Genomic DNA, 21,122 nt, shown 5'->3' on the forward strand with positions numbered 1-21,122 from the left:
AATCCAATATATTAGTTAAGCTTTTTCATTTTTATAAATGGTCTTTGTTATGTGCTTTTGTACATGGGAAACACACTTTCAGGCAAGAAGAACGAAAACTAGAAATAACCAAAGAGATGTCTCTTTCAGTGTTATGCTGGTGGGCTCTCATGAGCCTTATGAACAGATTAGCACCCTCCTGTTCAGTGGATGTGTTTAGAAATAACAAGGTATGGCACAAGATTTAGTCACTGGTGTTTTATAGATATAATACTTCTACTATAATATAGATATAATCCTTCATGTTAGAGTCAGGTGTTAAAAGAACCTGCCAAGTTGCCTACTCATAACTGCAGTTGCTTTCACCAGAGCCTTAAAGGTGCGTTCCATGGCTTGCTGGTGATCTGCAGGACGTTGCAAAACATTCTGCAGATTAGATGGAGGTCTAGGTTCAAAGGAATCTCATTAGGTGGTATTGTGCATTGTATTTCAGCAGCATCATGATAGATGCTTTCCCTTACACAAGACAGGACCTGCACCATGCCCAGTGTTGGCATTCTGCTAGGATTTCCAAACACACAGCTAAGAATGCCCATGTGCTCATCAGAAAGCTGTCTACATGTGTCATGTCTGTGTATGGGGCACTCAGTTTCACCTTGAATTATAGTCATAGCTGAAGGCCAAGAATCAATACACAGAATGGGCAAAGCTCACTCATGTAGGGTAAAAACTGGCTTTCCTTGTAGCTGGTCTGGGCAATAAGATCATGGCAAGAGTCACTAGATGACACTGTTACATAGTTTCACACTATATTTTTTCTAAGTGGCAATGTTCAGTCTTTGAAGATTTGAAGTGCTGTAGCGTCTCTCATGTTTCAGTTCCTGTTAGTTTATACCGCTGCAAGCACCACGACAATTTTCTGGATGATTGTATCTGTCTGACTAGACTTTGCTGGAGAACAAAGCTTATCCTTCATTTTGGGTAGGGTTGAATACCCAAATTTGCAACCCAAAGACCCAGATTTGGCAGCAATGTTTTCTCCCCTGTTAAGAAAGAAATCTGCAAAGACCTCTGCCTTTGGAAAACTCCTAAGGTATTCATGTCCACCATGGGACAAGGCTGTGGTGGCACAGGGACTGCTGGTGATCTGGTGTGGTGCCTTTGGAGAGAGCAGGTCAGGAAGGTAGCCACAGCTGCTTTACTGGAAACCCACCTGCCCTCCCAGTTCAATCTGGTTCTGCTGTGGAGTGATGGACTTTTTGGAGCCATCATCACCCTTCATGTGGAAACTATGCTTTCCTTTGTTCCTTCTCTCAGTGGAAGGTTAAGAGCCTGTGGTTTTAAGTAAAGTCTTTTTTCTTCTCCATCTGATAAGGCTGAAATAGTTAGGCTTACCGGGCTCTATTATTTTATGCCTATTATTTTATGCTTTATATATTATACATTTATTTTATTAAATATTATTTTATGTCGTGTGCAATGTCAAGACTTTGCTGCAATGCAAGCAGTGGTATCCAATTATTGTCAGGCTTCAGACATACTCATGTTCTTGCCACTCGCATATTATCTCAAGACTTCCAGAGAAAGACTTGAGACACCCTAACCAGGCAAGTCCTGAAATTAGAGTGAAAATGGCATGCTTTTAATTTTTTAGTTTGTTTTGTTTTCTCAATTTTAAGCATGTGTCTGTAAAGCTTTCCCAATACAGTAGTTTTATGAGCAATATGATAAAAAGTGGTTTTTTTTTTTTTTTCTTTTGCTTTTGAGATGCCCTGCTGGAATCGATTACTGGGTAGGAAAGGTCATTTTAAGGAAGCAGCTTTCAGGAGCATTACAACCACAGCTCTTCTAAAAGCTGCTTTTGCTGCTGCTCACTGGAGCAAGAAAAAAGAAAAAAAAAGTGAAAAAAGCTGAAATTACAAAAAAAAAAAAAAAAAGATATTCTTTGCATCATTCCTCTTCATTGGCTGATGTTTTCATAGTTTAGTCATAATGGAGGCTAAGAATTTTTTAGACTGATATGCTGCTATACATTTAATTATAAATGCATTTCTATAAAGAAGCTATTCTTGTTTTGCTAGTAAAAATGTACTACAAGTCACAGTCAAACATTAAGATGATAAAAATTGTTTATAATATTTTTTTTCCTTAAAAGTATGAGAAAGCAACCAATATAAAAGCAACACAAAAATGGCTGACTTTTTTGAGCACTTGTGTCACTGAACTCCGTACAGGGTTTGGCAATTTATAACAGGTTGTATTTGCACTCTCAGTATAACATTAAATATCAGTAAGTTAAGTATCTGGTCTAAGCCAATAAACCTTGCTTATGATATATTGCCCTCTGATGCTGCCAGTTTCTTTCCATCGTCTCTGCAAGGACAGTGGGTAATAGGGATAGGGTATATACTTACTCTTAGATGGTTATTGTTATATGAAATGAATCCTACCTTCAAGTCACTAACCAATTTCATTTTATACTGCATGTGGACAAAGGAAATAATCAATGGTGCCCCAACATTTGTTATCAGTTTTCCCTATTATAAATTCAGTAACGGCATGTTCCATTGCTGTCAAAGATGTGTCTGCAGCTCTGGGTAGATACAAGTCAACTAGCTTTAATCAAGGTAATTATTTCAGCCTTAAAAATAATGTAACTCCAGCAATACTGAGCTTGCCATGGGGTGCAAAACTTACAGTAAAACATAGTATATAGCCTTAAGTACATCCCATGCTGCTGTGATTGCCCTACTGTGGTGACCCAGATAGCTAATCTACAGCTAGAGAACAGATTTGTCTATATCAGTCCCAGTCACTTTGATTGCAGTAGACATGCTTTAACTCAGTAGGATATTTAATCTGTGATTATACATTATAATTTATATATATGAAAGCAGAACTGGGCTGCTTCCTTTTCCTATGCAATGCATCTGATATACTGTCCTGGGTTTAGCAGTAGCAGTCATTTTTTCTCCTTCTTAGTAGCTGGTACAGAGCTGTGTTTTTGACTTTCGGCCTGGGAACAGAGCTGATAACACCCATGTTTGGTCTGACCAAGGACTTTGTGAGTCTCATGCTCTGCCAGGGAGGAGGGGAAGCTGGGAGGAAGCAGAGACAGGACACCTGACCCAAACTAGCCAAAGAGATATTCCATACCACAGCATGTCATGCCCAGGAGGTAATTGGGAGTTATCCAGAAGGGATGGTTCACTGCTGGGTGGGGGCAAGGTATCGGTCGGTGAGGTGTTGTATTCTATTCCCTTGTTATTCCTTTATCATTATTACTGGTGGTAGCAGTAGTGATTTGTGTTATATCTTAGTTACTAAACTGTTCTTATCTTAACCCGTGGGAGTTACATTCTTTTTGATTCTCCTTCCCATCCCTCTGGGAGTAGGGGGAGGGAAAGAAGCAGGGGAGTGAGAGGGAGACTGCGCGGCTAACTTGACGACAGGGTTTAAACCACGACATATATCTACTAAAGCAAAGGCTGCTTAGTGTAAGCATGCACTGCTTTGCAAATACAGAGCCACCAGTATTTTTCTTGGATAACATTTGTTCCTAGTTGTAGCCATCAGAAGGTCAGAAGAAGTTCAAAATGACATGATGGAGTTTGTCTATTTGTTTGGAAAAATGACCTGGATATTGCCATAGCAAGTTATATTGTTTTGGTTGTATGATATAGGATTTTTATATTAATGCCATATTTTAAATGTACTTATAAAACAGTTGCTATAGTTTAGATCTGTGCAGTTTTATAATACAGACATTTGCAAATTTACAGTTAAAATTATTTTGGCGGGGACCGCACATAGATGCATTTTGAAAGAAAAACTTCGGATAATTGCATCATGATGGATCTTTTGAGTCCTGTTCATTTCTGCTCTCAAAGATATTAAATCAATACAAATCTCAGGACTGACTCTATGCAATATGTGAATGATGTATGTGATGAGATTTTGATTTTTTCCTCATTTGTGTGTGCAGTATATGTAGATGTGCCATTAAAGTTGACAGAGTGCTTAAGCACAGTTGCAATGCTAATGTCATGGTTTACTTCAGGTGTAAAACGGGAATTGCAATACATATCTTTTATAATATTACAGGTGAAAAGTGCAACAATCATTTGTTTTAAGTGAGGTAATAAATTCCTGCTCTTTCTCTCCCATCATCACAATAATTTAAAACTCTGCCAAGTATCAGCTTGCTGCTGGTTATTATTGTACTGACTTTTAGAGGATTTACCTCATAATTCAGAGACTGAAGCATAGGCACTCTGCATTGTGGAACATGATGCCTTTTGACACCATTTGTAGTCCTTGCATGGAATTTTGTGTCTTCAGGGTTGCTCATGTCAGTATGACTTTGGGTCTGATTCTGATCCTATTTCCAATGTTAAAAATTTACTAGAAGCTGAGAGGGTTTTTTCAGTGCTTATTGATTTTGAACGTTTTTAAAGAAATCACCTTTTAGATTGAGAAAATATCACAAAAGATGACATTTGAATTTAATGGGTATGAAATGTATCTATAACCAAACTACGTTATTGCTAATGATCTACCTGTAGTGATTGGAATTGATTTAATTCATAGTCATAACTATAGTGCTAGGAAGACAGTAGTCCCTCCTGCATTTTCACTACGTTTGATGTAATAGATATAGAAGTTAAATCTCCTGAAGTCTGGAAAAAGTAGCAAAAAAGTAAATGACAACAGGAAATGTCATTTTCTTCTTTCAGGACTGCCAGACATTCTGTGTAATACAGGATATCCTGTACATATAGTGAAGTCAAATATGAAGAGCATACAGGGCACACTTTATCCTGTATTGTCATGGCAACAGTGCTTTTACAAACATGCAGCAGCTTAAATTTCCAGAGATTCAGGAAAACAGCAGCTGTATCTGGACCTATTGCCTATGCAATTGGTCCAGCACATGAGGTTTTTTGAGTGTGTGCATAATATGCACTATGACTTCTGTTCAGCAATGTTCCAGATTTCACCTTCTTGCTTCACATTTCATTATGTGACTTCTAAAGGCTGTTATGTGCTTTTCGGATGCTGTCAAGAAGATTATTGAAAATGCAGATGGGTATTAATGAGGATCAGCAAAGGTCAGTAGCCCAATCTATATCTCACTGTTGAGCAAAAGTTACTGTTTTTTGTGAGCATTTTTTTGTCACCACTATACTTCTTTTCTACTTACCCGTTACAGGGCCACATATTCCAGGACACTATTCTTCCTGCATCCACAGTGAGAGACTCCACTGTATATTTTGCTCTTCCATGTGCTGAACTTTCAATGATATCAGTGGCATAATAAGTACATAATAACTGAAAAATATTTAAATATTTTTTATAATTATACACTAGAATCAGTTAGGAAGTGGAGATTATTACAGCAGTGAAAGTTCTGGGGACAAAGGACACACATCCCTGCTAAAAACAGGCTTCATTAGTCCTGCTCACTGAGCAACTAGCCTTTGAACTATGGAGTGCTCCTGAATGTACTTCATTATTAAGCCTCTGGTAAGTGTCTTTCCCTCTCAGTCAGTTTGTTTATTCATCCTTGATTCCAAGGATTTGCTCAATTTTCTAGTAAGTATAATATATTTCTTATCCAGATGCCACATGGGATTACTAGACAATTTACTTATCTGGACAAAATATATGTCTTTCCTTTGAAGTCTGGAGTAACTCACATCCTTCTCTGCTCTCTACTGGAGAATGAAAAGTCTTTGAGAAAAAGAAGCAAATCTTCCGCAGTGACATACTATCATATTCTGTTGGACAATCCTCAGTATTTTTTGACAGAATGAGTCAGCAGAGGCTAGAATCATGGTACATTAACCTCTACCGTCTCATTCTTCCCATACTCTCAGTTTCTTGGAGAGTTTTTAGACAAATTTGATCAGACTAAGATGACAGTCCTGGGATTGCAACAGCTGTTTGGACTATCTCAGTACAGTGTCTTATCTAAAGTTGGCTGTGACTTCTCTAATAGCAGCGACTCTCTCCCAATGCTAAAGTACTTTTTCACCTTCTCCTCTCACCTTTTACTTTAATTTTTGGCTGAAAACATTGGACTCCTTAGTTTACTGTTGTTAGGTGGAGTGAGTGCAAGATACTAAACAACCAAGGGGTTTCAGTTTAGGAATGTTTTCAAAATAACTATAAAAAAAGAAATTTACGTTATCCACAGTATGTTGGAGGTCAGTTTGCCCTCAAAACATAATGTCTGACAATTATGCTTTCTTACTGTGGGTTAGAAAAAGAATATAGTAGACTTAGGAAAACATCATTATTTAAAAAGTGACACATTTCAACAAAGACATAAAATTGTAGGCAGTACAGAAAAGAACCAAAACCTTAGGAAACCATTACTTCATTAGGACAAATATTTTATGTCTTTTCAAAGACTCCTTATTAAAAAGGGTGAGCTTTAGGACATTCATGTTTCATGAAATCATAAATCTGTCATTTGAGAACAAGTAGTGCTTCTTTCTACGGATAAATAGATTTTTATTACAGCTTCATCAAATTCTTTGAAAGTAGTTAATCTGAGTGTATGGGTAGGAGTCAGAACATGGTTATTTTTAATATTCTCTTGTCTTACAAGTGTAGTGGTCAAGCCAATTAGAAAAGTCTGCTCCATACAGAAAGTATGGAGACTGTGAGGCATAAAAAAGCAGAAGGGATCATTTGCTTGCTATTAGCAGGAACATCTTCCCCTTGAGGAACCTCTTAGAATATAAAAATTGACTCTATTATTTCACACATTGCTTAGCTTCTCCCACTCTTTCTTTAGTATGCCTTCCCCTTTGCCCTCAAATGAATACGCTAATATGCGACTTAAATTAATCTACCTTCCCAATGGGCTGGCAGCCAGGGCATACTGCCAGGCCAAGAAAGGGCTTAGATTTTAACTTGTCTGCATGTAGATTCAGAGATAGTTTTCTCCATGAATGGGAGGGAACTGGTAGAATTCTGTACTCCACTGGGAAACCCAAGGCTTTTCTCTTCTGGCAGAGGGGAAGTGTGGCAATTCCTGCTTAGCTTGGGAAAACTGGAAAGTTTCTCCTTCCCCCCCCCCCATTAATCTCATTGTATTTTAGCAGAGAATTTCTGTGATTATGCATAAGGGAGAAAGAGACAGGAAAAGAGTGGGGAAAGGTTATGCTTTCATCACATTTTCTGGGTCTCCCAATTCATTTAGCCTTATCTGTGTCTTTCAGATTGCAAGCTCTTAGGTGCCATGACTGTTTTTATGTATGGCTGTAATAGATACACACTGGTGTACAGTAGATAACTAGTTACAAATTGTTGGAGTTTTCCAAGGAGGAAACCAACTTTCTTTTTTTTTTTTTCTTTTTCTAGAAAATGCTGAGAAACTAAAACTCTTTGCCTAAAAAAATCAGTTTCAGGAAAAATTCTGATGAATAAAACTTTGGGAAAAATATGTTTCGAATCATCTAAACATGTCATTCTTACATTTTCTAAACAGAAAGTTAATTTCTCAGTTCAGAAATCTTTTCAGTTTTAAAGTTGAGTAAACTTAGAATGAAACATTTTGTTATGGTTTATAAAATCTTGAAATAATCCAAATAACCTTAAAAAAACCCCCAAAACCCCACAGAAAACTGAACAACCCAACCAAACCCGGAAAACCTTGTTCTGAAACATTTTGCTATTATTATTGATTTACAAACATTGTGAGGCTTTGGCTATATCCAGTAAAATAATTTTGCATGCAGCTGTACATGCAAATTAACACTGATTAATTTCCCCTTTGTATTAAACTTTGAGGATGCTGGGAAAAATCATTAAATAAGAACTGGTTTAATTTACTTTGTTTTTAGAATTTACACTTTGGGAAAAAATAAAACTCATTTTGGATTAACCATTTTACTGTTAAAATTTTAGATGTAAATTATAATCACTGGTTCTATTGGTTTCTAATTACTACATCTGATTTGAGTTCTTTTGTAAAAAAGTCAATATTTAAGGACAGTACACTTGCTGCTCAAACTACTCTGCTATTTCTGAAATATAGCTGCTGCATCTGTTAGCCTACATAAGGCCTCTAAATGTTTTTACTTGAAAGTGTTTGGGACAAAAAAATATGCCGTGTTACCTAAAATTATTTTGGCACAGAGTTGAGAGAGGCTGGAAGGATAGAGGTAAGCTGCATAATATTAAAGATGAAACAGAAAAATTCAGAATGGAGTAGAGAAAAAGATGAACACAAACCTTTACATTCAGTCCTTGTTTTTTACTTTAATGAAGCATTCTTGGGTATTTTTCTGCTGCCTTGATAAAATGAGAGACAGAAAAAAGAAACATGATGAGAAAGTGGCTGATGGGAGAGTAGAGGCAAGTAAATAGAATTTTGAGTAACAATGATTAGATATAGAAAATGAAGTTGGAATTAATAGTAAGGAAAATATTTCTCAATCTATCTAGAAAAAAGGACAGAGAAAAACTGGAATAGCATAAAGGATAGTCTTGGAACAAGACCATCTTGCTATTGCATGCTGTTCCATGCAGTCATGGAGCAGCACAACATGTAGATCCAAATGCAACCTTTTATAACGCGTGTTAATGTGTTGTATGTAACTTTAGGAGTGAAGGTGTTTGACTCATTCTGGGAACAAGAAAGCATGTCTCCTGCTGAATTGCCAACACTGTTACTGTCAGCATCTCTGTGCTGCTTAGACATCTCCAGTCCCATTACTGCCTTTGTTAGATTCCAGATAACTTCTGAGAACTACCTGAAGCCCTGCAGCATGCAGCTTGGCTCCAAGCTAGCCTTTTGGAGATAGGCTAATTTATATTTATTTGTAAATCTGTATCATTCTACAATTTAAAAAACAGAGTTTCTGTATTGTAAATGAAGACCAGGATACAGCTTTACTGATTATTTTTAGATCTGATCTTTCTAGATTATTTTTTTTTTTTTCTTGCTATGAGTCTAGAATGTGGGTACTTAAAGGGAAAATGCTTAATTTTTTTTATCATCCATGTAATTTTACAAAATAAGTGCTTCCATTCTCATCTGCTGAGGCTCTTAGTTTTTAATCTTCACAGTGTGAAGATGTGATGAGTACATGAGTGGTTACTCAGATTTGCTGGTAGTAGTCTGAGATTAATTACAAAACACAGGTTTCCAACAATGAGCTTGTCAAAATCTATCAAGCATTGATCTTTTTCCATAGCAGCAAATATGGAAATGAAAAGGATGAAGGAAATTTTCAGCTGAAGAGCAGTTGGAACCTGCTGTGTTTCATCCACTACAATAGACAGGCAAAACATTGTAATGATGAGTCCACCATTTGTTTACAGTATACACAATTTGTGACAGTGTATTATATAACTCTAAAAATTACACTTAATAAATATGAGAAGATACAGGTTTTCTTGATTACTTAAACCTAAATGTTTATTCAAGCTTTCAAGAGATGTTTCTCTTAATTCAAACAGAGCTAGGACTGCTGAATGGATGCCATTTTTTTGATGTGGACTCAGTACACATGAAACAAGTTTTAATAACAGCCACACTCATTTAACCAGTAAATGCATTCTACAGAGGATTTGCTTCGCTTCGGGTCAGTTTGCCTACTGCAGTCAGAATGAAACTGAAGTCAACTTTTTATATGCAGATTGTACATAAAGGTTTTATCCTTCATTTCATGTAATAAAATGATTGCTGTCTTTAATTAAAAAAAATCAGAAGAAACGTATAAATATTGCTGCAGTAGATCACAGCAATGCAGTATTACTTGTATTTTCCTTTTTGGTGTTGATGTTATGTAGAAGTTGGAGACAGTAACACATTGTGGATATTGCTGCTGAGAAGGGTAGAAGATAGGCTTGAAACACAGCCTGCAAGATGGAAGAGAGCCAATGCACTGAAAAATGGCAAGCATCACATTTAACAGCTGGACACAGAAATATTTCTCTTTAATTTGGAAGGAGGAAATTTTTTTCACAGCAGGGCATTCTCAAAAGAGCACAACATCAAAGAGGGTGGGTCTCCTCAGTCAAACATCATCTGGCTTTGGTGATGGAGCAAAATGAATGAACTGTCAGGACTTTTTTCCAGTGTGTATGTTTTTGCCAAGTGAAAAGTAAAAGGTTCAGTGGCTTATTGTGATCACAGACCAAATCCTGATAGTGGAAATCTGATTCCCTAAAGTCTTCCTCTGATCAGCTGACAGGCAATGTCTGAAGAAGACCCCAGATTGATTGATGTTGCAGTTTGTATTGATGGCCCCTGCCATCCAGAGAGATAAGTGAGATATGCCAAATGCTTAACAGCTCTGGAGGGCTTCTGCAATTGTGGCTCAAGCAATGTTCTAATCTAATGTTATAATCCTCACAGAAACAAACTCTTTTCCAATGAAACTTAACATGTTACTTCCCAATACCAGACCTGAACTCTCGCAAGAAAAAACCCTATTTCACGTTCTGTGCTATGCATTCACTGGCAACACCAGCACTACTCCTTAATGCACCTTTTTCATCTGCTTCTTGATTCTGACTTCAGCTCCTAAGTATCACCATGCTGGTTTTCTGACAATCCTACAGTCTAACAGATTTGAAGGAATAATATAAGGCAGGCATTTTTTCAATGTAAAGACATGGCAATAGAGTTTGTACAGCCATTAATCATTTGTTTTACGAGGAATCTCAGGCATAGTTTATCATATACTTTATTACTTGACCTTTTATTCATCATCTGGGGAACTTAGCATTCCAGACATCCCGAAATATTCCAAACTAATAATATCAGTGTGCTTTATTATATAAAATTCACAAAGGAGTAAAGTATACGTTCTAAAATACACCATTTTTACTGAAATTCCTCATTTACGGTAAGCCTTAATGAGACATTTTAAAAAAGATTGAAAGAATTATCTGTGGAGTCTATACTGCAGTAGTAAAAGAGTGCTCCGGTGTGATAGAGGTTCCATGCATACATTGTGTCCCTACCAATACTTACAACCTCAGAGTGAATTTCAGTAAACAGTACATGCAAAAAACCCAAACCAAACCAAACTATCAAAATCCTTATTTTCTACAGCCACAGGATCCAGACATAGAATTTAAGTACTTGGTGTAAGTCATGTGACAAAACTTTTTCAGCACAGGAGCTGAACCCAGCCATGTGCAGAGCAATTCCAGTGTCTGAACAGAGGTGCTTCATGCCATTTTAATCCCTGGAAAGTATCTAAGACATAAAGACAGGGCTGACAGGTGAGGGAGATCTGCTTGACTTCTGGAGCAGTCACTGGAGGCTCAGTGGGATACACTAGAAAAAGCGCCTATGAGAAACATTAGTGTAAACTTAAGTTTTGATATCTGAATATAACTCTCTGTACTGTAGTCCAGTGTCAAACCCTTACGAGTGGGTTGCAACCATTGCACTAGGCAGCAATGCTTTTGACAGAACAAAGTAATGTACTTGACATTGCTTGAAAGTGAGGTTACTTGTAGACAGGCTTTTGTTTCAGAGTTGGATTTTTTTAAAACACGTAACTCATTTCTGATTTTTTTATTCTTCCCAGGGTTTTTTTTTTTCTCCTAGAATGACCGTGAACCATGAGCCAGGTATCTCAAAGTGAAGGTGGTGGAGGTCATCACCTTCTTGTGAACTGATGAGGTATCCCCAGAGATCCCTTCCAACCTCAGTGATTCCATGATTCCCTGATTGCCCCTGGCTTAAAATGAGACCATAGCTTCTCATAGCAAATGCAAAGGAAACTCCTTATCTCAAGTCAAGGAGTCTTGCTTAGAAAGTTAGAGGAAATTATATCTGCTTTTACATGCCTAAAAAGCAGACAGGCATGCAGGGTTCCATAGCGTCTAAGTAAGTAGAAACTTGAGTCCAGTTGACTTCAGTGGCATTTTTAAGTCTAACTTGATAAGGATTTTTGCTGGTTTTACTGCAGGATTGAGAATATCTCTAGGAGCTATGTGCTTGAGAAGATAAGTACCTTTCTATGCCAGTTCTCAAAATGCTTATAGGTATACAGTATTGGTTCTTTAAAAATCCTAAAGGTAAACAAAAGAATTAAAAGTCCAAGTGCTTCAAAGTAAAACCAAACAAAATCCCAATTTAACAAGCTTTATTTACAGAATTATTGCTGTGCCATATATGAGCCACACTTTAACATCTGAAAGTATCACTAATTGTTGAGGCTAGGATTTCTAAGCCTAAAATCTGCTACCTTATTGGAAGTGCTATTTCACACATAGACACAATTTCGTGCATAAAGCTATATAGATTGGAACCATGTTTTGAAACTGAAAGTGTACTCCACAGAAGTTACAGGAGTAACGGATCAAAACCTGTTCTCTCCTTGTGCCATCAGCTTCCCATTGGTCAGTAGTAAGGTAAGCCCTGAGCCATTTGAACAACAGACCTTCCTTGTTGTCCCTACAACTACCTTCTTTTTAACATATTAAAATCAGCACAATTTAGAATGATTTCCACTTATGAGTGTCTTTTGGTCCTCAGTGATTTCTCCAAAGTCACCAAATTATCAGTAAGTCACTTTACGATCTATGTACTCACTCACTTGTTTCAGCTGCATTGCCTAGTTTTTGATGCTGAGTGATGAAATCAGACAAAATTTGGTTTTGCACATACCGCTTTGGAGTGTGGTCCTCTGTCACATTACATTTGTGGTTAGCTCTACTGCCCTTTCAATTCTTTGTCTAACTGGATGAGTCTTCTAACTATACGGAAACAGGCTGAAAGAACATCTCAGCTGAATGACAGAGGACAATGGTTGTTTGTAGAAGAATGAAAAAAAAAAATGAAACGAACGCCTTTAAGTTTCACTTTGCAATGTCTGAAGTTTTTGAGAAGCTGCAAGAAAATTGCCAAAGCTCTGTCATTACTTAGAAGTCATGTTTTTAAGGGCACCAGGGGCAACAAAGGTCGCTATAACTGGCTTGATTCCTGGACTCAGAATATCATCTTAGGAGCTTTATTACTGAGTGAGTTCAGTGAGGCTTTCCAGATGACTGATGGTTTCCAACATCAGGCCACAGAGTCTTCTTGTAGCTCCCTTCCTAATTTGTGTACTGGGATATACATCTATCAGCCAACTGGTATGAAAGACTTCTGTTTGGGTTATTGATCATTGGGTTATTGATCAGCTTTGATTATTTGCTCCCTGTTTTAAATCATCTTTTCCTTTTTACTCTGTTTTTTTTTCCTGATCTCTTTGAATACTGAGCCTAGATTGGCAACACTTTTTGTCTTCATATTCTATGTCCCATATAAATGAGACTGCAGAGAAGAACTTCAATTTGTTGCCTTCACATGGTCTTCTGCTACTGGGGTTGCACTGGAATGCAGTGCAGTGCGGAGCATGGACATTCCAACGCCAAAAAAAATGTCTCCATTGTAGAATGACTTGGGACTGGAGTTTCACTGTTTTTTCTGTCCTGTCGCTGGACCTGTCAGGAGAGTGCAAAAGCACGCACTGAGGAGGCCATGTTACATCAGTGGATACTGCAAGAGGACTGGTCTTTTACAGATCTGTTTGCACGTGTGCAAGTTTCTGAATTCATGCGTGTTTTTTCTGCTCTATATCATCTCAGTTTTGCCCTGTTGTTGAGTAACACTGGTTTGCATTTCATGCAATTCTTCCCTATTTCAGGATCTCCATGAGCTAGTGTTAAAACAAACAGTTGAGACTTGATTTAAAACAAAATAAATTAATGAAGTCCACACGATCAGCAGGACATTACTTTCATGATATTTTCTGGAATAAGGTCGCAATCCTTCAACTGCTTACACAGATGCTTGATTTCACACACAAGTAGTCCCATTGAGATCAATGTACAACATGTGCGTAAGTATTTGCTGCATTGGGGTCTAGGTGAGAGATATTACAAGATGTACACTCATATATCAGATATAACTAATTATAAAAAATTGCTTTGACTATTGTGAGCAGTTAAAGACCATTGGCTGTCAGTATATGTTTCTGTACATTCTCACAGAGGTGTTTCATCCCAAGGAGAATATCGCCAGCAAATGTTGGAGAACATAGTCATCTGATTTTAACCAGTGAGGCCGGCTGAAATTTCCTCCTTGCTCACTTATCTTGGATTTCTTTTCTTTTAATATTTTACAGCAGTTCAGACTGATTCGGTGCAGTTAAAAACATTTGGAAATCTTCATGATAATTCAATGTATAAAGCAATTGACACCAGCTTGCATGTAAAACAAAAACTCCAAAAGCAAAAATCATTCTTTAAATGAACTGTTGCATTTTCTATATGGCAACAGAATATTACCCAGTTACTTAAAAAAACCAGAAGCACTTTAAAGTAACTAGTTATTGACACAACTTCACATACATGTAAAGACTGTAGTAAGTAGCTTTCACTATCTGCATAATAATAAAACCAAAGCGTTCTTATTTCATCATAAGCCAGTAAGCCTAGATGTTATCTGCAACATATTTATTATTTTATTTCTGATACCTATCCATAAAGAATTTGAAGGCATATTTTATGTGACAAAGCAAATCAGGTAGACTTACAAAGCAACACTGAAATGTATGTGAAGCATTTATAACTAACGTCTTTCTGAAACAATGTTCATACAGATGAATAGGGAACTGGTCCAAATGTTTCCACTTAGAGTAAAATGAGGTTGCTGACATATATACTATTATTTTTTTCATACCAGTTTTATGTGTGTAGTTGATTGTTACAGATTCAATATTTACTGGGCATCAAAGTTAGGGTTATCACAATGTGATAAATAGGATTTTTTTATAGTGGAAAAGAGTGATTTGCCTGTTTACTGTATAGGTATTTTAAAAGATAGTATGTAATTTATGAAGTATTACAATGTTTGAGATGTGGTCTTTGTAAAGGATGTGATTATATAATGCTGTTATTATCTATCAACATCAATGTTTCTTTTTATTTAAGCTATTTTTGGAGACTTTTCCAAATGTGTTGCATTTTGCTTCTGAGTTTCATTGTACTTTTCATTTTCTTTTATTTCCTTAAAATGTTTGCTGAATGGTCTGACTTGGTCACCAAGCTAGTGAATGAAAGGAGAAAGACGTGATGGCTAAATGCATTTTTGTTTCTACACAGCTTCTTGTTCAGTGGGTAACAGGGAAAGGATGCATATTCAGAAGACCTCTCTTCCTCTAAATCAGATGCCCTACTCCTAATAATAAACACATTTAAAGTCTAAAAGTATTCATGTTTCAAAGAGCTATCATCAAATATGAACCCAATTTTAGTTTGATTTTCAACCTAAACTATGTTCCTTAGATGTAATCTATTCAGGGAATTTTGTTAGTTGTTTCCTCTCTTTCAGTTCCTGCAGCATTTTCTTCTAAAGTTTCAGACTTTCTAGATAATGAGATACTTTGGCAGTGTGTTGATTTCAAAGGGAGCTAGGCACCGATGTACTACAAAGAATTCAATCTAAATGAGTAAATTATCAAGTCACGCATACAATCCAATTTTCTTTCAGTTAGACATGATTAGAAGTGCTAATAAATAAATAATGTATACATGCCATAATAAATGCTAGGAATCATTGCCATTTTGTTTAACAATCACTGCCTTAGGCAAGTCAAGTCACTGAATTGAACTAGTTATTCCAGGGGGTGAATACAATGATATAAAGAAAAACTAACAACAACAACAAAAGTTTTAAAAATTGCTGTTTCCTTCAAAGGAAAGTCAGATAGTGGAACCAGCTCAAAAAGAACCATAGTGGACACACAAATCCTGGGCCTTTTTGCCTGTACCTTTTTTCTCCAAACCTCCAAATGAACAAATGGACAGAGAAACACGTCCTGAGTGGAAGAAGAGTTATGACCCATAGAGAGGAAACTGGACTCCAAAGTTTAGGATGTGTCTGAAAGATTATGTGTTAGGCAGTAGATCTTGCTGGCTCTGACAAAAGGTCAAAAGCAGCGCTGCTATCTGCAGTGTCAGGAATAGTCTTTATAGGTCTACTCTCTGAATGTAATGTCACATAATTGTGCAATGCAGCATGGACAACAAAAAGGAGGACCTGGAAGTCATTGTGCAGCAGGAAAATGATGACACAGTTGCCATCATGGAAACATGGTGGGATGACTTGCACAACTGGAGTGCTGCAATGGACGGCTTTAAACTCTTCAGAAGGGATAAGCAAGAAAGGAGAGGTGGTGGGGGAGTTCTGTACGTTAGGGAGAAAAAGTAAAGGGCTGAGGTACTTTATGCTTTCTTTGCCTCAGTCTTTAATAGTAAGACCAGTTGTTCTTGGAGTATTCAGACCCTGAGCTGGAAGACAGGGATAGGGAGCAGAATGAAGTCCCCATAATCCAAAGGGAAATGGTCAGCATCCTGCTACACCTAGATGCACACAAGTCTTTGGGGCTACAGACAGGGTACTGAGGGAGCTGGTGAAAGTATTCATTGAGACACTTTCAACCATTTATCAACAGTCCTGGCTAAATGGGGAGGTCGCAGTTGACTGGAGGTTAGAAAATTTGTTGTCCATCTGCCAGAAGGGTCAGAAGGAGGATACGGGTAACTATGGGCCTGCCAGTCTGACGTTAGTGCCAGGGAAGGTTATGAAGCAGATCATCTTGAGTGCCATCACATGGCACGTACAGAACAACCAAGAGATCAGGCCAGGTCAGCATGTGTATATGAAAGGCAGATCCTGCTTGACTAACCTGGCCTCCCTCTATGACAAGATGACCTGCTCAGTGGATGAGAAAAAGACTGTGGATGTTTAAAAAGTAAAGACTTTAGGAAAGCCTTTAGTAAAACCTTTGACACTATTTCCCACAGCATTCTTCTGGAGAAGCTGGCTGCTCATGGCTTGGATGGTACTCTTTGCTGGGTAAAAAACTGTCTGGATGGCCAAGCTACCAAGTGCTGGTGAATGAAGATAAATCCGGCGGTGTTCCCCAGGGCTCAGTACTGAGGCCGGTTCTGTTTAATCTCTGTTGATGATCTGGAGGAGAGGATTGAGTGCACCCTCAGTAAATTTACAGATGACACCAAGTCAGGTGGGATTGTTGATCTGCTGGAAGGCTCTCCAAAGGGATCTGGACAGGCTGGATGATGAGCTATGGCCAATGGTGTGAGGCTCAACAAGGCAAAGTGCTGGGTCCTGCATTTGGGCCACAACAACCCCATGCAATGCTTGCATGCATGCCTGCTCCAGGCTTGGGGCAGAGTGTCTGGAAAGCTGCTCAGAGGAAAATGACCTGGGGGTGCTGATTGACACAGCTAAACATGAGCCAGCTTGTGCCCAGGCAGCGAAGAAGGCCAGCAGCATCCTGGCCTGTATCAGCAATAGTGTGGCCAGCAGGGCCAGGGCAGTGATCTGTACTGCACTGGTGAGGCTGCAACTTGAATTCTGTGTTCAGTTCTGGGCCCCTCACTACAAGAGAGACATTGAGGTGCTGGAGTGGGTCCAGGGAAAGGCAACAGAGCTGGTGAAGGGCCTGGAGCACAAATCTGACGAGGAAAAGCTGAGGGAACTGAGGGTGTTTAGTCTGCAGAAGAGAAGGCTCAGGGAGGACCTTATCGCTCTCTACAACTACGAGCGGTGATTGTGGTGAAGTGGGTGTCGGTCTCTTCTCCTAAGTAACAAGTTACAGAACAAGAGGAAATGGCCTCAAGTTGTGCCAGGGGAGGTTTACATTGGATAGTAGGAGCAATTTGTTCACTGAAAATTTCTTCAAGCACTGTTACAGGCTGTGCAGGGCAGTGGTGGTGTCACCATCCCTGGAGGTATTTAAAAGACGTGTAGATGTGACATTGAGGGACATGGTTTAGTTGTGGACTTGGCAGTACTAGGTAACAGTTGGACTCATTAGTCTTAAAGCTCTTTTCCAAACTAAATGATTCTATGATTCTATAATTTCACAGTTTTAACAAACTGTCAGCTTAGTACCCACGCTTAAAAGTGTTGTTTTTCTTGGTGTTGTTTTCAACTTCTGTTTAGGATACAGTCACCTGTAGAGTATTTTGTAGTGCTGTTTGTCAAAAGCAAGGTCTCACAGGGATGAGATTTGCCTAATGTAGTGATCATTCAGTTCTGACGTCCAAAAAGCAAAGGAAGATGTTTTCAGTGTTGCTGTGGTTTGTAGGTTCATACATTATTAGAAAAAGAATATAATTTGTATGGTTGCTAGAATTTCTGACTTGTCAGTGTTGTCAGACTGTTACAATCAACAATTTATGAAGTTCATGTACTCATCAAAAGTACTCCTTGCTTTCTTGACTCTTCCTACTGAAGGCAAGGGTAGAACTTCTTGTGGGAGGAGAAGGTTAATGCTGAGTGATTTGAAAATCCTATGACCCTATGCATGATGTCAATGAGAACAGCAGTAAACAGCAAAAACCAAGGTTTTCTACTAATGGTAAGAATTAATTCTTTCATGTTTTGTGGTTTTCTTCACATCTCTTTTGATGTCTTGCAATGTAAAATATAATCCTAATAGCTACTTTTAAAGTACAAGAGTATATGCAAAGAAAGATTCCACTCTCAGGACCAGTTTTTCTCCCTCTGCCTGCAAGGAAAATGAGGGGTCAAGTAAACGGTATGATAACACCTTTTTTATTTGACTATATGGAAAAATAAAATGCAGACAGAATTTCTGAAGACACAATCCTTTAGCAGACTATGGAAAGAGAACAAAAGAGAACAACAGATAAAGTAGAAGAAACTGCAATGAACCAACAGTTTTGCTCTCCCTGTCTATCCTGTGAAATTGTTTTTAATTGCTTTTTATCTTGGCTTTCTCTGCAGCTATGCTATTACATTTGGATTCCTTTATTCTAAAATTCTGTGGCATCCATACCAGAAGCTGGAACACCAGTCTTTAGCTTTAGAATTTAATTTACTCTCCTCTATCCCTGTGAGCAATACTGATTATTGTCAGTACTGAAATAATTTAGAGTTCTCAGAAGGCTCTTTAGCTCTCAGCCTTTTCTGTTAATACTACTTAAATATTTCATGGTTCTACCTACACTTGATATATTGCCAGAGTGACAGATGTTTCAGCAACTGCTGTTTATTTTACTTAGTAATGGTCGTTCACAGATTTTAGAGCATCATTTACATGAGACACCATGTGCTTTAGAAATAATATTATTATTGCCATTATATGTTGCTATAATCATTGTCATTGAAAGTTTCAGTATCTATAACCTCCAAATAATTTTAAGTAAACAATCCAGCAAGTAATAAATCCAGTCCTTCATATTTAATTTATATTTGCATGCCATTACAAGATGAACCTGACCTGTATTTATATCTCAATTACTGAGCAAACTCAGGGGAGTTTATAAAGGAAGGCAATATACAAAATAGAAAAGAAATTATTTGAATTGTGCTGGTTACACTTCAGATTTACTTTCTTGGAGAAAGAAAATGCTTCTATTGTATTCTGAAGGCAGAGGATTAAATTCAGAGAGCAATAATATGGTTCACATTCTGAGTCTCTTGATATGTAACATAGCTGTAAACTACCTGTAAGCAGTCAAGAACCTATTAAGAAGTTAATTCATTACATGGGAACTGCAAAGGAAGAACACAAGGCATGTCAAATGAGAATGTGAGTGCAGTCCTCTTATCAGACTCCAGTCTCTGGCAGCAGTCTGGTGCATCCCTCAGAATTGGAAAATGCTGTAAAAAAGAAATCTTGAAGTGTTGAAGCATCTAAAGCAAAAGCAGAAAGCCCCTTAAAACTCAGCAAACCCAAAAGTTAACAAGTACTCTGTGCCAGAAGACAGAAAGTAATCAGTAAGCAGTTTAGGTAACACTTCCAGGTGTAATCAAAATAGAAAAACAAAATAACTAATTGTATTTCCACCACTTAAAGCAATGACTGTTGTGATATACTGAAAAAAACACATGCATTCTCTGTAGAGAATTGAAGAAATGGTATTTTACTTTGTCAGGAGGATCTTGTAATGTATTAAAAGTTACATCAGATTAGATGGATGTAGTGAGATAGTCAAAGATTTTCATTAACATGAGTTTTTTAACAGATACTGTGAGTGTTAAAGTACATACGCATGTGGACATATATACAATACAGATGCAGACAAATATATGTATCCATATGGTTTGCTGGATTGCAGTACTGGACTGCACTGTAGTGTCTGGGTTGTGCTACTGGTTCGCTTTTCTTCTGTTATGGAAGGTCATAGTTTGCTCTCTTGTGATGGTTTCTTCAGGAAATTGTACAGCAGTTGCCAGATTTAGGCAATCGTAAAATGAGTAAGAACTGGTGCATGATGGTAATACGAATAATAATAATCGCTGCAGTTAAGAATTTTGGTGTTGGTTGGTTTTGGTTTGGTTGGGTTTGCTGTTTTTTTGTTTTGTTTTTGGTTTTGTTTTTTCCAGATTTTGACCTGTATTATGCAATTTCACAAGTAAACAAATAAAATGCAGTGTTATTTACTTTCTAAGTTAGGGTTTCTGTTACTCTGTCTGATATCTCTGACTTTATTTCACCCCTCAGTGCATGTTAGGGTACCATCTTTTTTGTCCAGGATGCTCTCTCAACATGCATCTGGTTAGGTTCTGTCTGGTCCTTGTCATAAGCACTATGGAACAAATGATAAGGATCTCTATATACACTTGACTTCCCTGTCTGTCATGCTCTAGAAGTGGATATATTGCTCCTGATTACTTTCAGTTCCTCTTGGTCAAAAACAAAAGCAAGGCTGGCTCCCAAATTTGAAACTCGCATATGGTGGAGTACAGAACTAGACTTTGATTTCTGTGTATGTTTTTGCGTGCATTGTAGGAACCCCACTTTTAATAAATCAGAAATATTGAATATAGCCACACATTTTTCTGAGATTATTCTCTTTATATTGAAATAGAAATGCAAGATTTTTATTTTTTTCCCTAGAAATCTTAAATTGAAATTCTTCCCCTTAAATTAGCAGAATTAGTACTTTCAAGAAGACATAAGTTTAGGCTCATGTAATTTCAGAAGGGATAACATGTTTTGGGTAGGATTATTGAAGCAGATGGGGGGGCAAAAGACAGGTTTTCTTCAGATGAGATCTTAATTGTTCAGATGAATTGCTGAAGTTTAGCAAAGTAATGGTGTAACAGGTAAAAATCC

At 37.6% G+C, this 21,122-nt stretch overlaps 1 protein-coding gene across 1 annotated transcript in view; it reads left to right on the forward strand.

The window, feature by feature from the left end:
• Positions 1-21,122, forward strand: part of PRDM6 (PR/SET domain 6) — a gene marked incomplete at both ends in the record, with an annotated part of 71,273 nt that overhangs the window by 26,614 nt on the left and 23,537 nt on the right. The window lies entirely within an intron of this gene.

The sequence above is a fragment of the Psittacula echo genome (assembly GCF_963264785.1).
Source record: "Psittacula echo genome assembly, chromosome: Z".
Taxonomy (NCBI): Eukaryota; Metazoa; Chordata; class Aves; order Psittaciformes; family Psittacidae; genus Psittacula; species Psittacula echo.